The 19,577-nt window shown below is 49.7% G+C and overlaps 1 long non-coding RNA gene across 8 annotated transcripts; it reads left to right on the top strand.

Moving 5' to 3' along the window:
• The first annotated feature begins 9,466 nt into the window (after positions 1–9,466).
• Positions 9,467–19,059, top strand: LOC102971769. Of its 8 annotated transcripts, none has more exons than XR_006218414.1 (5): positions 9,467–9,912; positions 12,885–12,963; positions 14,616–14,790; positions 15,280–15,859; positions 18,140–19,059. It is a non-coding gene; the product is annotated as an uncharacterized LOC102971769 (long non-coding RNA). The 8 variants fall into 8 exon arrangements; XR_006218418.1 differs by lacking the exon at positions 9,467–9,912 and adding an exon at positions 15,027–15,070 and having other exon boundaries at positions 12,438–12,963; XR_006218412.1 differs by lacking the exon at positions 9,467–9,912 and having other exon boundaries at positions 12,438–12,963; positions 15,280–15,541; positions 15,707–15,859.
• Positions 19,060–19,577: the final 518 nt, after the last annotated feature.

A 19,577-nucleotide genomic window follows, 5' to 3' on the forward strand; every position in this document is an offset into this window, starting at 1 on the left:
GAAGGAGTCCCCCTCAGTTCTCCATCTACATTACTTTTTAGGGATGGGCAGGTCACAGAGGGCCATATGCGTCTGCTGGGCACCTGGCCCTATAGCACTGGCTGAGGGTAGGCCGGCCTGGCAGGCAGGATGGGGCCCTCCTGCCCAGTCCAGCTAGATAGGGAGCTGGGAGAGCCCCGGGTGGCGTATGCTAAGGTCTGAGAGAAAATCAGCGCGGGTGATGTGCACCCAGAGGAGGGCATCGTTTCTCCTCACATGGGGGAAGCTTCTGGACTATTAATAGGCTCCACTTATGGAACCCTTCCCGTGAACCCAGGGTGGGCCAAGAAAGGGACATAAATGACCTCACATACCATCCCTGTGAAATATGGACCATTTTTGCTTTACAGAAGAGGAAACTGAGGCACAGAGCAGAGCTCTAGAATTAGTTCCAGAACTGAGGTTCAAACCTAAAGTGCATCCCTCCTCTGGTGGACGCTTTGCCCTCTGGGACAGAGGGGCCACCGAAGGCCCGGCCTCCTGCACCTCCGCTCTTCATTTCAATCCTCTCTTTCTCCAGAAAGTTCTCAACTCAGCCCCTCAGTTCAGCCCTTCCTTCCTGTCTTCGTGTGGTTTCTGCCCCGGGCGGCTGGTCAACTTGTTTCTTTTTCCCTCTGCTATCGCTGCCTGGGACAGCCAAACACCAGTGAAACTTTCTTTGGGCCGAGTCCCTGACGCCTTTTCTGGGGGATCCGGCTCCCCAGTTTCCTGGCAGTGATTTCTCCTGCCTCCCCACCCCTTTTCTCATGTTACTTTCACCTCCCCATATGGAGGTGAGCTCCCGTCCCCCACCTCCCTTGCTGGGCCTGTCCCCAAGGGATTGACTGGGACAGTCCCTGGGGGTGGGGGGGGGGGTTGGCTAATGATTCTGCTGGTGACTGCTGGTTCTCAGGGCCTCCCACTGGAGAATTTGAGAAACAGAGACTGTCCTGGGGCAGGGCTGTGTGCGGCGGCCTGCGGACCTCCCCAGGGCGGCCCGTGTGGAAACAGGCAGGCTCCTCTGGCCCCAGGGACCCTGGGAAGACCTGCAAGTATTGCGTGAGACAGAGATGGAGACGCTGAGACAGCTATTCCGGTTTCTGTTCTCTGTTCTGTGATAAGTCTCCTTTCTGCTCAACTGGGATCCCTCTTTTGCAAGTGCCGGTCTGGCTGGCTTTCTGTTTTCCTGTTCTATCATTGCACTAAACTCCTTCCTCAGGCTCCATGTGGGGTATTTTTTTTTTTTGTGACAGACACAGGGCATGAGCGGGGGAGGGGCAGAGAGAGAGAGAGAGAGAGAGAGGGAGACACAGAATCCGAAGCAGGCTCCAGGCTCCGAGCGGTCAGCACAGCGCCCGACGCGGGGCTCGAACCCACGGACCTCGAGATCGTGACCTGAGACAAAGTCAGACGCTCAACCGGCTGAGCCGGCCAGGCGCCCCTGGAGTTTTTGCCCATTCACCGTCCTAAGGGATTTGCGGGTCCTCAGTGGGGCTTTTGACTGGTGGTTGCTGGGGCCTCCCTGTGAGAGAGCTCCTCTGCCTCCGGAGACCCGGTTTCATCAGGGAAGCATCGCCAGCCAATGGTCGCTTGGCCCGACCACTATTGTTGCCAAGAGCAGGTGATGGTGTCTCAGACCATCTTCTTCCCCTTCTTCTTCCCCTTCATCTAGAAAGATGAGGCACATGTGCAAGACTCCTGTCGCGGGGGCTGTCAGAACGGCTTCCGTCTGGATGGCTGGACAGAGGCTTTGCCAAAGTTTGTGTCGCTGAGGCCTGGCTTGGGGGCCTGGCCAAGCAGAGCGGGCAGCCAGAACAGAGCCTCGCTGCAGAGCCAGGAGGCTGGGCGACCTGTTTAGGTCGTTTGGCAATGGAGATGGGTAGGGAGTCAGCTTCCAGAAGCAGGTGCGTTACATTGTTTGTAAGACCCGGTCTTGAGGGGCTGCCCCACACTACGGGATGATGCACTCTTGTGTGTACGAGGGTGTATGGGGAAAGGCCCCTGGAACCCCGGCTGGGCGAAGGGCAGACATGAGAAACCGAACTGGTCCTGGGGACACACGAAGTCTCTGGGCATCAGGAAATCAGACTGAGGAGAGGGGCGCAGGGGGACAACCCTGGGAAAGATGATCAAGGCCCCGAGGGCAGTGAATCGGGAAGAAGTTCTGAGTGGAAGACATCCCCGGGAAGGATTCAAAACCAGTATCACTGCCCCATTGAGGAGGACAGAACCCTAAAGCTTCTTGGAGGCTCTGATGGGGCACATGAGAGGCAAACCCTCAGGCAGAAGTGGAAAGCTGGAGACCACGAGAGAGAGTGTGTGCGGTGTGGGGGGCGGGGACAGGTCCGTGAACTTTGTAGTTCTATTTTCAGGATTCTGAAATACACCCAAGTCCGACTTAACGCCTTCATTGGATGGATCTGAACGACAATAATAATAATAATAAAACCCAGCAAAAACATTTATAACTCTACAGGCCCGTGATTCCTGCTCTGATAGGCATTCTTGAATGTGGGGAGGAAACGATCACTACTCTTGGAATCGCGTGTGGCTGGCCCCCTTAGCTTTCAATCTGAATAAAGCAATGAAAGCCTTCGCCTTCTTAGGACACCAGTCTTGCCCTTCATATGATTTTACTTCCTAAACCCTGTTTTCAGAGCCAGGGATAAATTCCTTATAAGTTTCCGGATAACAGCCTTGTCTCTGTTCCAGTAACATTGGGTAGTAACAGGGCTACAGTGAGCTGGTTCCAATAAAACCCATGCCACCCAAGCTTCATTTTGTCCAATCTTTGGTGCACAAGGACAATTGCTGATTGGACAGTGTTTTGTACTCTAGGAAAAGCAAAAGAGAATGGAGTTGAGGATACACCCTTACGTAGCTCGTAGCAAATGTCACAGAGACGCTTACGAAGGGAATGGTCATTCCTAAAACCTCCTCCAGCCTGGCACCTTCTCTCTGTCACCTGCTAATTTGAAGGTGGGGCATTGCTCCCTGGCTTGGGTCAGTCCCTCCAGGGGCATCCATTTTCTATAGACTGCCCCCCCACCCCACTCCCACTTCCTCACAATTAGACTGTGAACCCCTCGGGGGCAGGGACTGCTTTTTAACCCACTACCCGTCCTTGCACATGGCCCATAATGAGCACGCAGTAAATGTTGGTGGGAGGAAAATGCTTTGCAAAATTCCACAAGTGTTGGCTTTGAAGCTTTGGCTTTTTGCCTCAGAGCACGTGCATTTTTAACCATCAAGTGTGATTATGAAGGGCAGCACTAGACCCGGACCTTGACATATGGTGTTGACGTGTTCTGCCCCCCAGAGGTGTCTCTGAGAATCCCCGCGTGGAGGAAGGGGGGCCCGCTGAGTCCCCACAGGGAAGCCTTCTCAGTCTGAGCGTTAGGTTCAAGGGGAGCCTGGAGACCATCAAGATGCCAAAGTCTCTAACTTCCATTACAGGAAAAGGGACCTACAGTTTCTAGGATTTTCATGTTTGTTTGTTTGTTTTTCTCCGAGACTCAGACAAGAATGCCACTTCCAGTATAGCCTGGAGTATTTGCACCCTAATCTCTACGTATGGTGCAAAGGAAGATCCAGTCTGGTGAGTTCCTTCCTTCTCAAACTCTCCACGTACACCCTTGGTCTCATCCCCTTCTGCCCGAGTCCAGCTCCAGCAGGTCCAGGGGTTCCCAAAGGAAGAACGGCGTCGGTGAAAAGAAAATAAAACTAGAATAAAAAACTGGAAAATAAAAAACTAAAACTAAAATAAAAATGGACTCAGACAACGGCAGTGTGTTGAACTGGCCGATTTATCACAGTGAACGTGGCATTATATATGCTAGTGATTTCCTTGTAGCATCCGTCAACGATGTTTTTCTAACATTACCTAATTTTGAAAATGTTCCTATGTATGAGCGACCTTTAAGAAATAACATGGTGATTTCCCCCTAACTTTCCCGCATACCCTTTGATTATAGATTAATTTCTTGCATTATTCCATTATGCATCTGCGTTTATCTATAATCTACAAAGCGTTTGCTTTGCCGTTCTCGTGAAAGGCCCTCCATCTCTCAACACCTCAAGTGGAACAGTTACAGGGACATGACCTCTTAACCACAGGAGGCCAGAAGAACAATGTGTTTGCCTCGGCCCGAGGTGCCAGAAAGGGGCCGAAAAAGCCTTAGAAACCCATGCCTCATACATTCTGAGAGAGACCATGCACCTAGGAACCAGTGAACCATTCTGTAGCTTAACCGACTAGGTTCAGTCATTCTCTGGAATGCCTCCGGGGGGCCAGGTGGGCCTAGGGGTTGAAGTCACCCGTGCCCGGAGATACACTCCTTAGTTGCCGGAGTGGGGCTTTCAAATCCATAGGTCTCTCCTTTACGGGCCCTCTTTGCTGGCAAATGCGTGAGGCTATCCTTCCTGCAAGTAGAGGGGTCTCCATAGGGGATGGCAAGGGCTAAACGTAAGGCCGCACACTTCCTTGCGGAGCCTTATTTTCTTCCCTAATGGTTCTTTTCCCAGGGGGCCTGCCGAGCGCAATTCTCCAACAGACGATACCCCAGGTACTTTTAAGGCCAAATTGCCTAAAAGCGGGACGACAAGAAGCTTCACTGTCGGCGGGCCGCCCTGTGGTCGCCAATCCGTCCACAGCCCGGGCCCTGCCACTCAGGCTGGGTGGCTCGGCTTCCAGCACCCCTCCTTCATTCAGAGGGTGATAAGAGACACGGCGTGGTGTCCAGCCCATCAGGAGAGAAAAACAATCCTGAGAGACGTGTATGTGGCGTGCTTGGAGGAAAGCAGCCTGGGTTCTCTTCTGGAAAGGCCTCCGCAGGTGCCTGACTCTGGGGGAGCAAGAATCCGAAGGCTAGACCTCCTCCCCCAGGGCTCAGCAGGGACACCTCGAGCTGAGCTCGGATTGTCCGCTCCCAGCCAGTAGCGGCTTCTGCTACTTACTCTGGGGCTTCCTCTTCATGTGCTTGGACATACTTCTAGAGAACCCTCCCTCCAAGGGGGCAGGAGGAAGGCTCTAGCTATTGAGTGTTTTATGACGAGATGCTGGAGGTAATAGATCCAGCATTGGCCCACTGAAGCCCGGGCTTGATAAGAGGACCAACGCACAATCAAAGTCGAGTTTATCGGAAAAGACACAAAAGAACCCACCCCCAAGATATTTTGCCTTGGAAAGAGCAGCTCATGAACAGAGGAGGTGGGGCCGGCGTGCGTCCCTGCAGAGTTGGGACTCATCCAGGAGTACCTCCTTCCAGGTCACTTCATTCTACCTCTACCTTCCCCTGTCGGCTCCGGGAGATGTGGCTGAGCCTTTGTTCACGGGCTTCAAACACTTCAGGCTTGTGCCCTTTCTCTTTATTCCCATCCCGCTTCAGGCAAAGGGGAGCACTACCAAACCATGGGATAAAAACACTCCAACAGATTGAGAGGAGCGCCCACTCTACCCCCCGCCCCCCACCCCGCCCCTACCGGGGTATTTCTGCTCAGCAGGTGAAAATATTTACGTGAGTTTACAATTCTGACTCTGTCCGCGTGCATTGCGTATTCCCACGTTAAAGGCCTCACGCTTTTCAAAATCAAAAACGGTGCTTAGTCCATGGCCCGTGCTCAGAAAGCAAGTGTTTGATTTGCTAAACTGAGCCCCACTCAGGTTTTTAGCTCCAGCGGGTAGACTTAAAATGTGAATCCAGCCCCCGCCTCGCTCCTTAGAATAAGCCAGTTTGTCTACCGTTGTGGGGAGCACGTTTGAGCCTCCCCAGAGGCCCCTCCGGGAATTCTCACAACAAGGCGTGGTGCTTCGTCGAAGTTTGTGGAGGGTAGTGCGAGGCACTGAAGATTTTTTTGGAGTGTCTGGGGAGATTTATTTCAACTTGACATAGAGAAGCATGCAACATTTAGATATCATAAGAGAAATTATATGACAGCCTCCATCGGGTTGCTGAAATTCTCGTTGTGCCCTGGGCGGCAAACACATAAATGGGTTTTGAAAGAAGATTGAGAAGGAAGGAATGTCAAAAGCAAGGACCTTCTAGAAGAAGCGGTTGGGCCCGGCTCTGCCCTGGCACGAAACGTCATGATGCCCAAAGCTGAATATTTCTTGGGGCAGGGAGGCCTGGGTGGGGTGTGGATGTATGCCAAGGAAAATGAGAGTGATGAACAGGCATCACTATCATTCTTTTTTGGTTCACAGCATCTCATGAAAGCAGAGGAAAAGGGAGGGGAGGAGAAGGAAGGGGAAGGGACTCATCCAACAGATGCAGGGAGAGACTAAACCCCAGCCATCGTGGGGTGGGGGTGACAACCCGCCCTTCTCTGGATTCTCAGGGTCAGGGAAGGCCTGTGACACGGAAGGGGTTTTCTGGGTGGAGAAAAGGGGTTGGGATCTGAAAGATGGGGGTCCTCTGCCCGGCGGGAGGAAAGCAGGGGGGCAAAGGCCGGTGCCCAGGATGTGGTGCCGACAGGCGTCATCCCGGCGACGCCTTCTCTTTCTCTGCCTCATGCCCACCTCTCCCTGCCCCTTCCCCTCCTGCCGGGGCTCAGCGACCATTCACCTCAACAACTCATAAACATCATGGAGAGAGGCAGGTGCAGGGGTTCAGGGAAGACAGCCATGGAGAGGGATGCAGGCCGGGTCCTCCCACGCCCGGCCTGGCCTCCCTGAGACTTTGCTGGACATCCAGCTCCCTATGCGGGCACAGCAGCAGCCACCTTGCAGCCTCCCCTGGGGGACGGGGAAGGGGGAGGAGGACCCCTCGGATCAATTCTATATTCCTTCAAAGAAAGCTGGGGGCCGTGCTGCATTTCCTTGAGCCTCACAACTGTGTCCAGTTCATTCTGGAGTTAACACAGAGTGGGGCCAGTGCCCGTGTGGGAAGGGTCAGGACCAAGGAACACAGCGCCTCTGTGTCTCCTTCTGGAACAGCTAAACCATTTCGGTTCTGAAGGTTCTCTTGTTCTCACACTTTTGGGGACCAAAGGCCAGCCAGGAACCAGGCAGAACGCCTGGTTTGGAAAGGGCCCTGGTTGCTTTAGGGGACCTTAGGATGTTGCTGCGAATGAACGCACCATCCATGGAGCTTCTGTGAAGCTGCTGGTACGTGTCAGCTGAAGGAAGTGAGCTGAGGACTTGTTGGATTTGGGGGCGTCCCAAATTCTGTCCCGATGGACACAATCTCAGCGTGATATGTATGGGCCTGGGCTGCGTGGGACTGGGGACCAGAGAGCCACTGGAGAGCTTGTCCCAAGAAGCTCTGGCAGGTGACGGTGGCGGGGGGGGGGGGTAGGGGGTCGTGGTGCATAGTTTTGGGGATGTCAGAGCTGACTGGTAAGTAGCAGCGAGTAGGAGGTCCCAGGGCCGGGAGTTTCCAGAAGGCTGTGTCTAGCACCTGTGTTTTCCTCCACGGGCTATCACGCCTGTATTTGTCAGAATCTCTTTCTCAAACCACTGCTAATCCACTCTCCCTCCCTCATCAACCCACTTGAGAAGGGCCGGGATGGTGGTTGTAATGTTCATGTTGCCTACAGTCAATGTGGAGTGGCCAAGGCATTCGTTCTCTGATAGATGTGACAACTTTATCTTCCAGATGAATTTCGGCATGAAGTTTTCAAGTCTTACAATGGACACCGCTGAGTATTAATTAGTATCGCCAACCCACGTGATATTTGGACGCCTTTACCTCATTACAATTGACGGCAATAGCTCTCCAATCTTTCCTGCTTCTCTTTTTTCCCTTTGATAATTTTGAGGCCTTCTTTGCTTTAAGCAAATCACTTTGAAGATGGGTAAATCATCCACTATTTATTATCTTTCGTTACAAACGTAGGGGTGGAACTCGGTCACCATATTATCCAACTGTTTCATTAAGCATATAGGAGTGCAATTATTTTTGCGGAAATAAATCTTAGTTTACTCTCTTCTTCTGGGGCTGACGTATTTAGAGCAAGCGTGTTGTGACATGGGCTAGAAGGTAGTTTCTAGTCTTCATTCTGTCCCTTTATGACTTTTGGCAAACCACTTAACGACTCTAAGACTTAGTTCCTTATTTGCAAATAGGATGGCAATACGTGTCCTTTACCTCGATACATAGACTTGGGTTGGAGAATTATGCACATAGACCCACATCCACAACAAAGTTTCTGTGCCTGAGATGCCTGGTGTGTGTGTGTGTGTGTGTGTGTGTGTGTGTGTGTTTTCTCTTCCATAATTGATGCCCAGGGAATAAGCATAGGGATTCCCTACTACTGATGGATTATGGAGCCCAACCCCCTTGCTTATGAATATACATACACTCATCTTTTCCTAGGATGTGCATTATTGGACCTTGTGTATTTGCCTCCTGCAAAGGTCTTGCCAACGGCTGCCTGTGTTTTTGCCTTCGGCATCAAGACCAGAACCATTCAACATGAACTCCCAACATAAAAATTCTACCTGCCCTTTATGAGCGTTCGTGGTTTGGCCCATGCCTGCCTCTCCAGCCTCATTTCTCCCAGGCCTCTCCGAGCTCCCGCCCCCTGCCCCACTGTGGACATTTTAGATCTGCCACGTTTCTTCTCTGCACTTAGACATTTCTCCTGAAGTTCCTTCTGCCTAGAGCACCATTGCCCTCCCTCTCCTCACACCCTTTTCAACTAGGTAATTCCTACTCATCTTCCAGATTCCACCTCCATTGTTCTTAGAGAAGCCCTATACCTACATTACATTGGGGCTTAAAGCTCTCCAAGTGCCATGAACTGTGCCTTTAAGATACCTAACACGGAGAAGTATTATAGAGTTACTTGTAATCTCCATTAGGCAGGGGCTGTCCTTCTGTTCACTATTATACTCCTCAAGTCCAGCACACGATAGGTACCCAATAAGTATTTGTTGAGTGACCGAATGAATGAGTGAATGAATGAATGAGTGGGTTTAGTATTTGGAACTTGTGTTTGTGCCTCTAGAGAGGATGCCTCTGGACTTGAGGTTATCCTGATTCCGAATGAATATCTTTTGCAAAGCTCTAGAGTCAGAAGCAGCCATGGTCCCTGCTTGTGGAGCAAAGAGTCTGTTAGCCATTGGCTGCAGAAAAGACTCTGAGCCTTGTCTTTTCCAGGACAGGCCCCCAGCAGAGCCATACAGAGTGGCCAGTTTGCCTTCTGGCCCATTGGCGTCTTTGGGTTCCCACCCCTACAATGTGCCCCGGACCCTCAGATCTTCTTCCATATCTTGGCAGGCTCCTATGCCTGCATTTCTGTTCTGTTCTGTCTCCAGAAACCTTTTCCATCCCTGGCTGTGGGGCCTCCGGGGACCTTCTGCTCTCTGAGCTCCTCTTTGGGGTGTCTGTGTCCTTCCCCGGACACAGGGAAGGCTCCAACGGTTGCCTTCAACTGCCGTCAGAATGTTCTATCCTTAAAATTCTCAGGGGTTGGTGCCTGCCCTCTGCAGCTAGGTGGACTCCAAGGCTTTGAGCCCAAAGTCCAGACTTTCACCTTGACGGTTGGCTCAGCCTTCAGTAACCACACAGCCATGCATGGCGATTCGATTTTCTGACCAAATTCTTACTCAACTTTTTCAAGGCAGTCATGGCTGCCTGCCTGAGCCCTCTGGCGTGGTTTCACAACCTCACTGGACTCTCCCTGCCTTAGCTGAAAAGAACCCTCTCGTGGGAACTTTGGCAGACCCAGCTGAGGGAAATTGGGGGGCCAAAGCACTTCCCGTCGCCTCACATGGTCCAGCCCCTGCAAGGCAACTCTGACCCCAGGGTGCAGCAGCCCTTGGTTGCAACTGTCCCAAAGCAGCGTCTACTCCTAAGACTGGAACCACATCGGCCTCTCTATCCCAGGGCTGGGGCCACACCTTGAGGAGGAGGGAAGGCCATGTTCATGGCTCAAAGAGACAGTGCAAAGGTGTCATTTAGAGTGGCTTCCCCTTGGTCACAAACGTGTTTATCTTTAAGAAATATGAGCTTGTCTTCCCTACCCCTTAAATCCTTCAGGCTTGGCCGTCTTTCTTCTGAGGTTCTATCTCAGCTGTGCAAGTTGGGGCTTCCTCTCTTATTTGATTGTGTCTTTAATAAAACCCTGGGCTAAAGGCCCATCTGCTCCGAGTTGGCTTTGGGCCCTGGGTCTTAGTCTGGCCACTCTTGGTGCTCCTGGGACAGGGCATAGTGTGCTCCTCTCTCATTCATGCATTCATTCATCCATTCGTTCATTTAATATCTGTTGAGCTCCTATGTGCCAGGCACTAGCTAGGTCCTGGGGATACCAAAAGTGTCAGGCAAATAGAAACGGGTGCTGATCCTTAGAGAACACCTTGTCTAACGAAGGGGGCTCTTGGGTGTGGGGAGGTATGTGAGTGAGCCATGCAAGCTGGGGATAAAAGTCAAGAGGCTGTGAGAACTTGTAGATCGGGTTTGAAATTTTCGTGTTTTGTCCTAGAAGCCTCAGGGAACCATGGAAAGATTTTAAGCAGCGGAGAGAAATGGTCACATTTGGGTTTTTGGAAAAAGACCCTAGCTGCTGTGTGGTTTTTGGGAAAAGACCCCAGCTTCTAACACCAGTTAGAAGGGGGAGGGGAGTGGGGATCGGTCAGGGAACCCATCAGGCAAGGCCAGTGTCTAGGATTGGAGGGGCTTGGGGAGAAGGGGTTGAGAACATAACCCACGTAGAGGAGGATGGCAGACCATGGGTGTAGATTGCAGAGGCAGTTGACCAACACTGAAGGCAGACACTGGAGCAGGGACACAACTGCCAGGTGTGGAGCGTATTGAGTTGAGGTGCCTTTGAAAGGAGGCGATATTCAGGTCAAGAGCTCATGGGAGAGGTGTGGCCTATAGATAGCCATTGGTGAATTATCTGCCATATGTAGTTACTCCATAGGAATGGTGGAACTTGCCAGGGAGACAGACTAGAAAAGCGAGGGTGCCTTGGGGTCAGGGAGGTGCGTCTGTCCAAGGAGGTTGAGGAGGAATGGCCAGAGAAGTAGGAGGGATGCCAGGGAGTGGTAGGGTCACAATAGCCTTGAAGGAGTATCTCTGTGTTTCTCCACGACCATTTGCCTTAATCACAAACACATCTCCTTCATCCTGAATGTTAGATGTAGGGAGCAGGGGGCAAACTAGTCTGGTGCTAACGCCCTCTGGAAAGGGCATGTGGGCCCTCAGCCTGGGCAGGAGGGCCAAGGAGGATTCTGGCAAACTCCGTGACATTAGGTGGTAACGGCAGGCACATCAGAGAGTTGGGGACAGGCATGGAGAAGCTTGTGGCAGTTCAAGGCTGGGTGGGAGAATTTTCTCTGTCTACAGGTCCATGGACTGTGAGTTCAGGGACATTATAAAGAAAGAGAACAAGGAGACCAAGGGACAGGAGATGCGGGGTCTCTTTGGAGGTTGTGGGGACTAACAAGCTCGATTTGGGAGAGGTAGTGAGAGGGAAGAGCAAGGCCAGTTCTGACCACTGGCTTCCAAGAAGGCCAGCTTCCATGGCCTGTTGGGTCTTGAGATAGAAGCTATTTCCCGCCCGAGGGGAGGAGAAGATCACATAAAGGAAACCAGTGAGGATATGAAAGGGAACAGGCCAGTACTCCAGGACTGTTGTTCCAAATTTATTCAGGCACTGAGAAAATTTCTAAAGCCCCTCTAGCCTTTTTTAGAGCTGCTCAAAGAATATGGGGCATGCCTAGGGCCCAGAAAAAAGGGGCAGTGGAGAGGCAGGCTGAAAGAAGCAGGGAGGGTCAGCGTGGGCCACAGGTTAAGACGACTTCAGCAGATAGAGGTAACCATCAGATCCTCTCCACCATTCTCTGGGCCAGCATACCACAGCTAGCACGGACAGACTCCTTCACCCCTCGCCAAAGCACTGGGTCTGGCTGCCATCTTGTGTCTGGCTATTTCAGACAGCCCCCAACTGGAGTCCTTCACGGTAAAGCCTTACCACAGAAAGAGCAGTTCTGCCAAAGTGCAGGCTTAAGTCCATGGACGGGGAAGAAAGAGTACTTTCAGACCCCCTTTGGAGTGTGGCTTCCTCATGACTTCCAAGGCAAGACATACATTGGGACAAAGAAATAGGTTTTCCGGGGAAAACAGGAGACTCAGTGTGGGTACCAGAGATGGCCACCAAGACCCTGAAGGGACAATTTTGGAGTGGTTCTCCCCAGGATGGGGGGCAGGGGGCAGGCAATGCTTGCACTTCCAGCCCTCAATTTCCCCACTTGTAGAATGGGGGGTCATGGAAGAGTCTACCTGAGAGAATGTTGAGGATTTTACGAGTTAATTTTTATATAGGATACTTAGAACAGCCAGACACATCACAAATGATAGTAAATACTATCACGATTTCATGAGACATTGTCCATTTACATGAAATTCTTGGACTTTGTGGGCACATAACACATTTCCTACCGATGTGACTCTACACTGCTCGAAAAGTAGGCATTCCAGTTTAAGGATTTAATAGTAATGAGGAGATTTAATTCCAGAATTACATATTGGGATCATTTTGAAGAACTTTTCCACGAATGCTTATTAGAGTGGAAAGGATACAGAGGCAGGTGTCAGAAGACCGCAGATATTTGTTCTAGCATCTTCCATATGCTAGACTTCAATGGCCACTGTGATAGAAATGGTACTTGCATTAACAGAGCTGATGACTCAGTTGGGGAGACAAAAGTTTTTAAAAAGTTACAAATTCGGATTAGTGCCACCAAGGGGAAAATTCCCAAGGGGAAAAATAACAGAGAAGGCATCTAACTTTAGGTCATGAAGATCTTCTCTGATAAGTTGACATGAAGCCAACTTTTGGCCACTCAAAAGTGGTTATGGAGGTGTCTGGGAGGTGGGGGGTATTCTGGTTTAGAAAATGATTTCCTTTCCCAATCTTAGGCAACCCTGTGAGCATCAATTTCTACATTTGTAAAATGAAGATAAGCCTACCTATCCAACTGACCACAACAGAGCTGAGGTGAGGATACAATGAAATGATGTGAAAGAATTTTGTTAAGCACAGACAGATGCACAGACAAAGAATCTAGGAGGGAAGAACTCACTGACAATTTCCTTTCACTTTTTCTATGCATTCAATTTGGTTTCTGTGTCTAACATGACTGTAGTACACGAGGTCTGTCCGGGAGGGGCAGTGGCTAAAGACCATGTTGAGAATACGTGACCTTGGCGTCATGAAAAGCTGTGCAAGGTGAGAGGGGTGTGGAAGGGACACAAAGGTGATTCTCTGGAGAGAAGATGGCTGAGCTGAGCTGTAGGAGACGAGTGGGAGAGACTCCAGTTTTTTGTAAAGCTTAAAAGCTGGAGAAATTTTAGTGTGGGGTAGTTGGTACATATTGCAGTGCTCAGTAGACATGAACCCTTCTGGGACCCATCCTCAGGGAAGGGCATAGTCAACATTATTTAATCTTTGCCAAGCTTCGCCACGAAGTTCTGGAAATAGGCAGACATGCTTTTCCCGGGGTACTCAGAGCTGTGACTTCCACCCAGTAGGTAATTACCAAATGTTTGATGCACTGAAGGACACTCCAAGATGGGAGGCATCCAGGGGGAGCACTGCCAGGTTACCCTGCAATTTCTGGGCTATAAAGGAGTCTGGGAGATGGGGATGAAAACTATCTGTGGGTTTGCAAAAAACCATCTTATTCCACACTCACAGTGAAGCAGGACAAGTGCTAGAGATGAGTGAATCCAGGAACTGCCGTACTCTGGGGAGGAGGTATACCCCTGGGCTGGACGGTGGGGCATCAGACATTGCCATGGTTCCTCTTTTAATATGAAACCCATGGAAGATGCTGTGCTGCTCATGATATCATAGTGTCACTGCTGGGCATTGGTGACCACCCAGCCTGTGTCTACAGTTTCCAGGTGGAGTTTTCTGATTGTTATTGTATTGGTGATTTTGAGAACATTTAAGGGGAAATAAACATCAACCAGTTGAAGATGTTGCCTAAACAGGACTTGGCAAGATCATGTCCCAATAAAGACATTTTCTCAGCTACTCTTTCAAAAGACAAAAGCGCCAAAACAAACATTCTAGTGGAGGGGCTCTCAGATGCCCTTCAGTTGAGAGGGGAACCCTCTGGAAGGGAAGGAAATGGTTAAGGGGGCGGGGAGAGGGTCTTTTTCTTCCAGGAAGGGAAGGTCAGAAGGAGAAGGGACTGACTTTTGTGACACCATAGGTTTCTGTTTGTGGCTATTCCTTGCAGAGTCTGGGCCCCATGTTCAAGGGTACTTCCACAAGGGTCCATGGAAAACCCCTCAAGCTAAAAGCGACTTTGACTTTTGGAACTGAAAATGTTAACTTGTATGAATGGCCTTGTGTAGGTAAAGAGGAGGGACTAAGGAAGGCATTTGGAAGAGAAAAGTATAGAAGGGGCCAAGAGAAACTAAGGGCTCTGAACAAGAAGGGGAGCTGGGTCAAGGGAAGGAAACCAAACTTATTCAGGATTAGCGGAAATGACAGAATGGCAAAGGAAATCAGGAGGAGAAACTGGGAGGCCAGCTCAGAGCTGCTTGGGCTTGTAGGGGAGCATTGTGCAGGGACAGGGGGCTGGACGTGAAGGGTCTAACCATTTCCTGTCTTGCACCTGTCTCTTTTTCCACTAGCAGCCACCTGTCAGCAGTGTGTGGGCAGACTCCCGACTCCACAAGAATGGAGGGAACTCAATGTATCTCATGGAAGGAAGACCTCACATTGCCAAGTTGTCAGTCCTCCCCGAATGGATCCCTGCCTTTGACCCAATTCCGATGAAAATTGCAGTGAGAGCTTTGTGCACTTGGAAAGGTATTTCTAATATGTATTTGGAAGAATTCATTTTGGAGAAACAAAAACTCCCGTGTGCATGCGCACACACACACTCTAAGATTAGCAAGTAAAAGCTTGCATTGTTAGATTCTGAAACACGCTTTAAATTTGAAATCTTTTGAACGGTAAGAAGCTAGTGGCCAAAGAGGCCAACGATAAAGAATACAAAGCCCAGATATGGGTTTATTTTTGCCTTATCTGTCATTTCCATTTAGGACTTTGAGTACAATAGATGCATCACTGTTTGGAGCAAAGCAAGGTAAGTGCCCCCCGTTCATTGCCGTTGTGGCACAAAGACTAGGGTGAGGGCACCACCAGCCAAGAGCGCCATTGTTTCACATCATGTCATGCTGTGTTCAGCGGCTTAGCAATCTTCCTTTTGGTCTTTACTACTTTTTATAGCTGGAACCCTGAGACCTGTGAGTTCTGTGTTTGCTGACTAGTTGGTGTTCTTGGTTTTCTTTAAAGGTGTGAACACAAAGGCGAAGGAGGGCAGCGTGAGGCCTCTAACATCCTACAGAGCCGGGGCAAGCGAATGCTGTGTCTCCACATTCACTCGCCGCTTCTGAAAATGGTTTTCCTGTTTTCTGAAATTCGTCTGCGCGCTCTCTACGCCCGCCCCCCACCAACCTGGCCACCCTGTAGATTATAAACGAAGGCCCGTATCCTTCAGTATATTGAGTCGGTGATTTCACTGAATGAACGTGGCATTCCAAGTCAGCGAGTAAGTGTACGTCATGCAATCATTGGCCCAGAAATTACATTATTATTATTTTTATTATTATTATTTTTCGGTGAGTAATTACTGAGTGCCTGCTCGGGGGCAAGCTGGGCATTGTTGTGGGTGTTGCAAACCAGCACGTGAACAAAACAAATGAAGTCTTTGCTGTCCCAGGGAGCGGCCAGTTTTTAGGGAAGGAGAGGCACAGTGAACTAGGAACCACCCCAGAAGGTGAATCTGGCTGTGGAGACAGAAGCTGCTGGCTGTGGTCAAGGAAGACTTCTTGGGTGAACTGGGGCACTTGGGAAGACGCCAGAGGACGTGCAGGTGCATGCCATGTTGCTATCTGGGCGACAACATTCCAAGAAGTGGGTGTCGCAAATGAAAAGGAACAACGGGTGGATTGGCTGCCCGAAGTGGGTCAGTTTTTATACCTCTTCCTCTGTCCAGTAATTAGTGTCAGTAATCGTGTAATAACTAGAAATTGTCGTCTTGATGCCCTCTTTGGTTTTAAATCAATTTAAAGAGGTTACATTTCATTTTCAAGATAATATTCAATTTCAGAAAAATATTGCATAATGACCTTAATTATGTATATTTGCCCTTCACCCCCCAACCCCCCCCCAAAAAAAACCCAACCCCTACATCTTAAAGAATCACGCCGTGTTCACCTCTGAAAATAAACACAAAGAACTCCAAGGGGTCGGATGGAATGACAGAATGAAGGAAGTCCGATTCTGATCCTTTGACTCTGTAATCATTGTGCTATGGTTGTGTCTTTTGGGTCTATTGTTTAAAGCTCAAACTCAGAGAAATGTAGGGCAGGGGACTGGAGAGCCCAACTGTGCCCAAAGCAAGCTCCAATGATTCTGAACCATTATCAACGAAACTGCGATATGCTGTCGATGAATCTATGGTTATGTAGACCTAATATTTATTTGTCTTTGTGTGTACGTGTGTGTGTGCATGTGTGAGTCTGTGAGCATGTGTGACCTGCCTGCCTGCTCCCCAGCTCTCCAGTATGTGCCCAGTCCCAGCATTTGCCAATCTACAGTGTGCAGATTTTCCTTAATCACGTCTGTGGCTGAAGTTAGGTTAAGTCCAGTAGCTCTCAGGGCACTTCCTAGCTTGTGGAAGGTTCTTTGGACCTGTATTTCTATGGCTCTGATGGGAAGAATGAAAAATTTATGTTCATCAAGCTTAGCTCCCTGAGGTTTTTGTGTTTCGGACTCTCCCACAGAATTTACTGTGAGGGAGCCTCTTTCCTTCCTTTCCTTTCCTTTCCTTTCCTTTCCTTTCCTTTCCTTCCCTTCCCTTTCCTTTCTTCTTCTTCTTCTTCTTCTTCTTCTTCTTCTTCCTTGTTTATTTTCTTTTTTTTTAATTTTATTATTTTTTTCTTTGTTTATTTTCGAGAGAGAGAGAGACAGAGACAGAGCATAAGTGGGGAAGTGGGGGAGGGGCAGAGAGAGAAGGAGACACAGAATCTGAGACAGACTCCAGGTTCTGAGCTGTCAGCACAGAACCCGACGTGGGGCTTGAACCCACAAACCGTGAGCTCATGACCTGAGCCGAAGTTGGATGCTCAGCCAACTGAGCCACCCAGACGCCCCTTGAGGGATCTTATTTCTATGTCACATCTTGCAGCTGCTTACCCTGTCCTGTCTTTGCTGGCTTCCCCGGGCTCCTGTTTCCTGGGAGTTTCAGTGCCATAGTGGAGCAACCAGATGAACAGAGGTTGTGGGTGAGAGTATCGTGATGCCTGCCTCAAGGGCATCCATTGTGCAGAAGAGAGACAGCCACCTACCGTTCTGTTTGGATGGATCCCAACTCTCTGATTGGGTAGACTTGCAGGGGGTGGGCTAAATGTTTTCCTTTTCTTTTTTTTTTAAAGACAATAAAGCAGCATTATTTCATATAGTTGAAAAATACAGCGGCTTTGGTTGTTTTCATTTAAACTAACCTAAGTTGGCAGAAGTTTCTAAATGCCGCTCCGTTTACCTGAAGATTGCCTCTCAGTCATAGTGCATATATGTCTCCATGTTCAGCTTTACCTGTTTGAGAATGTAGTAGGACAACAGGGGAACGGAAGTTCTGGGTGCCTGGTCAAATCATTTTCTTGAACCGTAATTTACGTTAGTGCCTCTGCTGGGGAGAAGCTGGAAGGGGTAAGGCTAAGAGGGACTTTATGTCTCATCACGTCTCTGCAGGCAACAGATAAGATGGCACCTGAGAACATTACCCCTCAGTTTGCTCACAGAGGGTGGTACAACCCCAGTCCAGTGAGTCAATGCCTTTAACGGAGGGCCTTTCCCTGGAACATGGCTGACATCGGTACCCTTCAGGGATGCTGTTTCTATGTCTATAATGTCCCGTTGTTGTTGGCTTTAAGGTGAAGGTTTTACATACAGGGGTCTATTTGCTTAGAAGCTGGACGTTGCATGATTTGGGATAAGCCAACTAGGCTGACAGAACTTACCTCTACCTTTAGGTGGATGCTTGAGTTACACTGGGGATGAGTTACACTGGGAAAATGACCCCAGCTGCCTCGGGTGTCTGCCCACAGGGTATGAAGGAAACTCAGGCTATTCATTTTTTTTTTTTCTCTAGAAAAAAATATGTTTACAAATGTGAGCTCTGAAGAAAGGAGACTTTGGTAGCCAGTGGAGGCCACTGTGTTCCGAGACCTCAGATGGCCTTCAGCGTGAAGTAAGCCTTAACTGAAGAGCTTCACTTCTGCCCAGCCAGGACACTTTCAGCTTGTCTCTCAGTCTCCAGGGAAGTAATCTTGTTTAACGTCCTGTATTTTTCTCTCACAGCCTCTTGTCCATTGGGTGACAGGAAAAACACCAACTTGGGTTTTGCGTTATTTACTTTCTAAGATCCTAATTAAACTCCATCTGGTGCTGTTTATGGAAGGGAAGAGGCCTCTGATAAGCACAGCTGGGGAGAAGATTTCCCAGTGCTGCTGTCCCGTGATTTTGTTCACTTGCTCTCAGCACAGAGGCCCCTCAGTGAAAGGAAACCCGAAGACAAGATATCTGTTCAGAATTTCATCAAGTCCTCGGATTTGGGTGGAGATAGATGCATGACGTGGTATGGAACTGGAGACCCCAGAAGATTCTGGAGAGTCTAGAACTCACTGCCTTTAAAGGCCCACCTGTCTTTCCCTTTCAACTCCATGCCAATGCTCATTCATGGCCCGACTGAAGAAACAAAAGGAAAATTAAGCTATTTGTGATCAGAATGTTGGGTCTTTAGATTGGGGAGGGACCAGAGAAGACATTCCACCCAATATCCTATTTTTCATAGACTGATCTAAGGCCTATTTACCCCCATGACACGCTTGTGTGTGATCAACACTGGCCTGCAGATAATGTGTCAGAAATTATTGCAAAGGACAATAGTTTCTTTCCTTGATGGCCAGGGATATATGGGGCTAGGATCAGAACTCTGGGTCTTTAAAAACTATCCTATTTTTTTTTAAACATATGAACTGGATAAAAGTTATAAATAAATCAAAGTTCTTATTTTCTCTGTGGTGAATTCTCCTACCTGGGCCTGGAGGCAGAGTCTGCGCCGTGGCCACATTTCTGCTCCTCTCGGGGTCCGTGGGACCGTGTTCTGTGACGGGCGAGGTCCCTAGGGACCCAGGCAGCCATTCAGACAACCTTGACATTTGATGGGATGCGGTCATGAGTGTTCTCTGTGGAAGAAGGTGCTTACCTGGCGATGTGGGAGCAGATTGCCGCTGAAAAGCTCACGTGGTGAGGAAGCTGGGCATCCCTTTCCAGTCAGTAACGGCTTATAAGATGCTTCTGTGCCTCTTTCATGAGGAATGTGGCAATTCCAGAGGCGAGGTTACCTGACAGTCTTATAAATATGAGGGTAAAGGGGAAACGGTGTGTGAATGTGGGAGCTAGAGGTGGTGGGGGGCATAGGAAGGACGTAACTCGGGGAGCAGAGAAGCACAGCAGGCTCTGTGGTCAAGAAGCGTCTGGGGGGGATGCTGGGGACCATTAACGGCCTAGGGCTTCTTGGAGGGGGG

Source organism: Panthera tigris, chromosome B3 (assembly GCF_018350195.1).
Source record: "Panthera tigris isolate Pti1 chromosome B3, P.tigris_Pti1_mat1.1, whole genome shotgun sequence".
Classification (NCBI taxonomy): domain Eukaryota; kingdom Metazoa; phylum Chordata; class Mammalia; order Carnivora; family Felidae; genus Panthera; species Panthera tigris.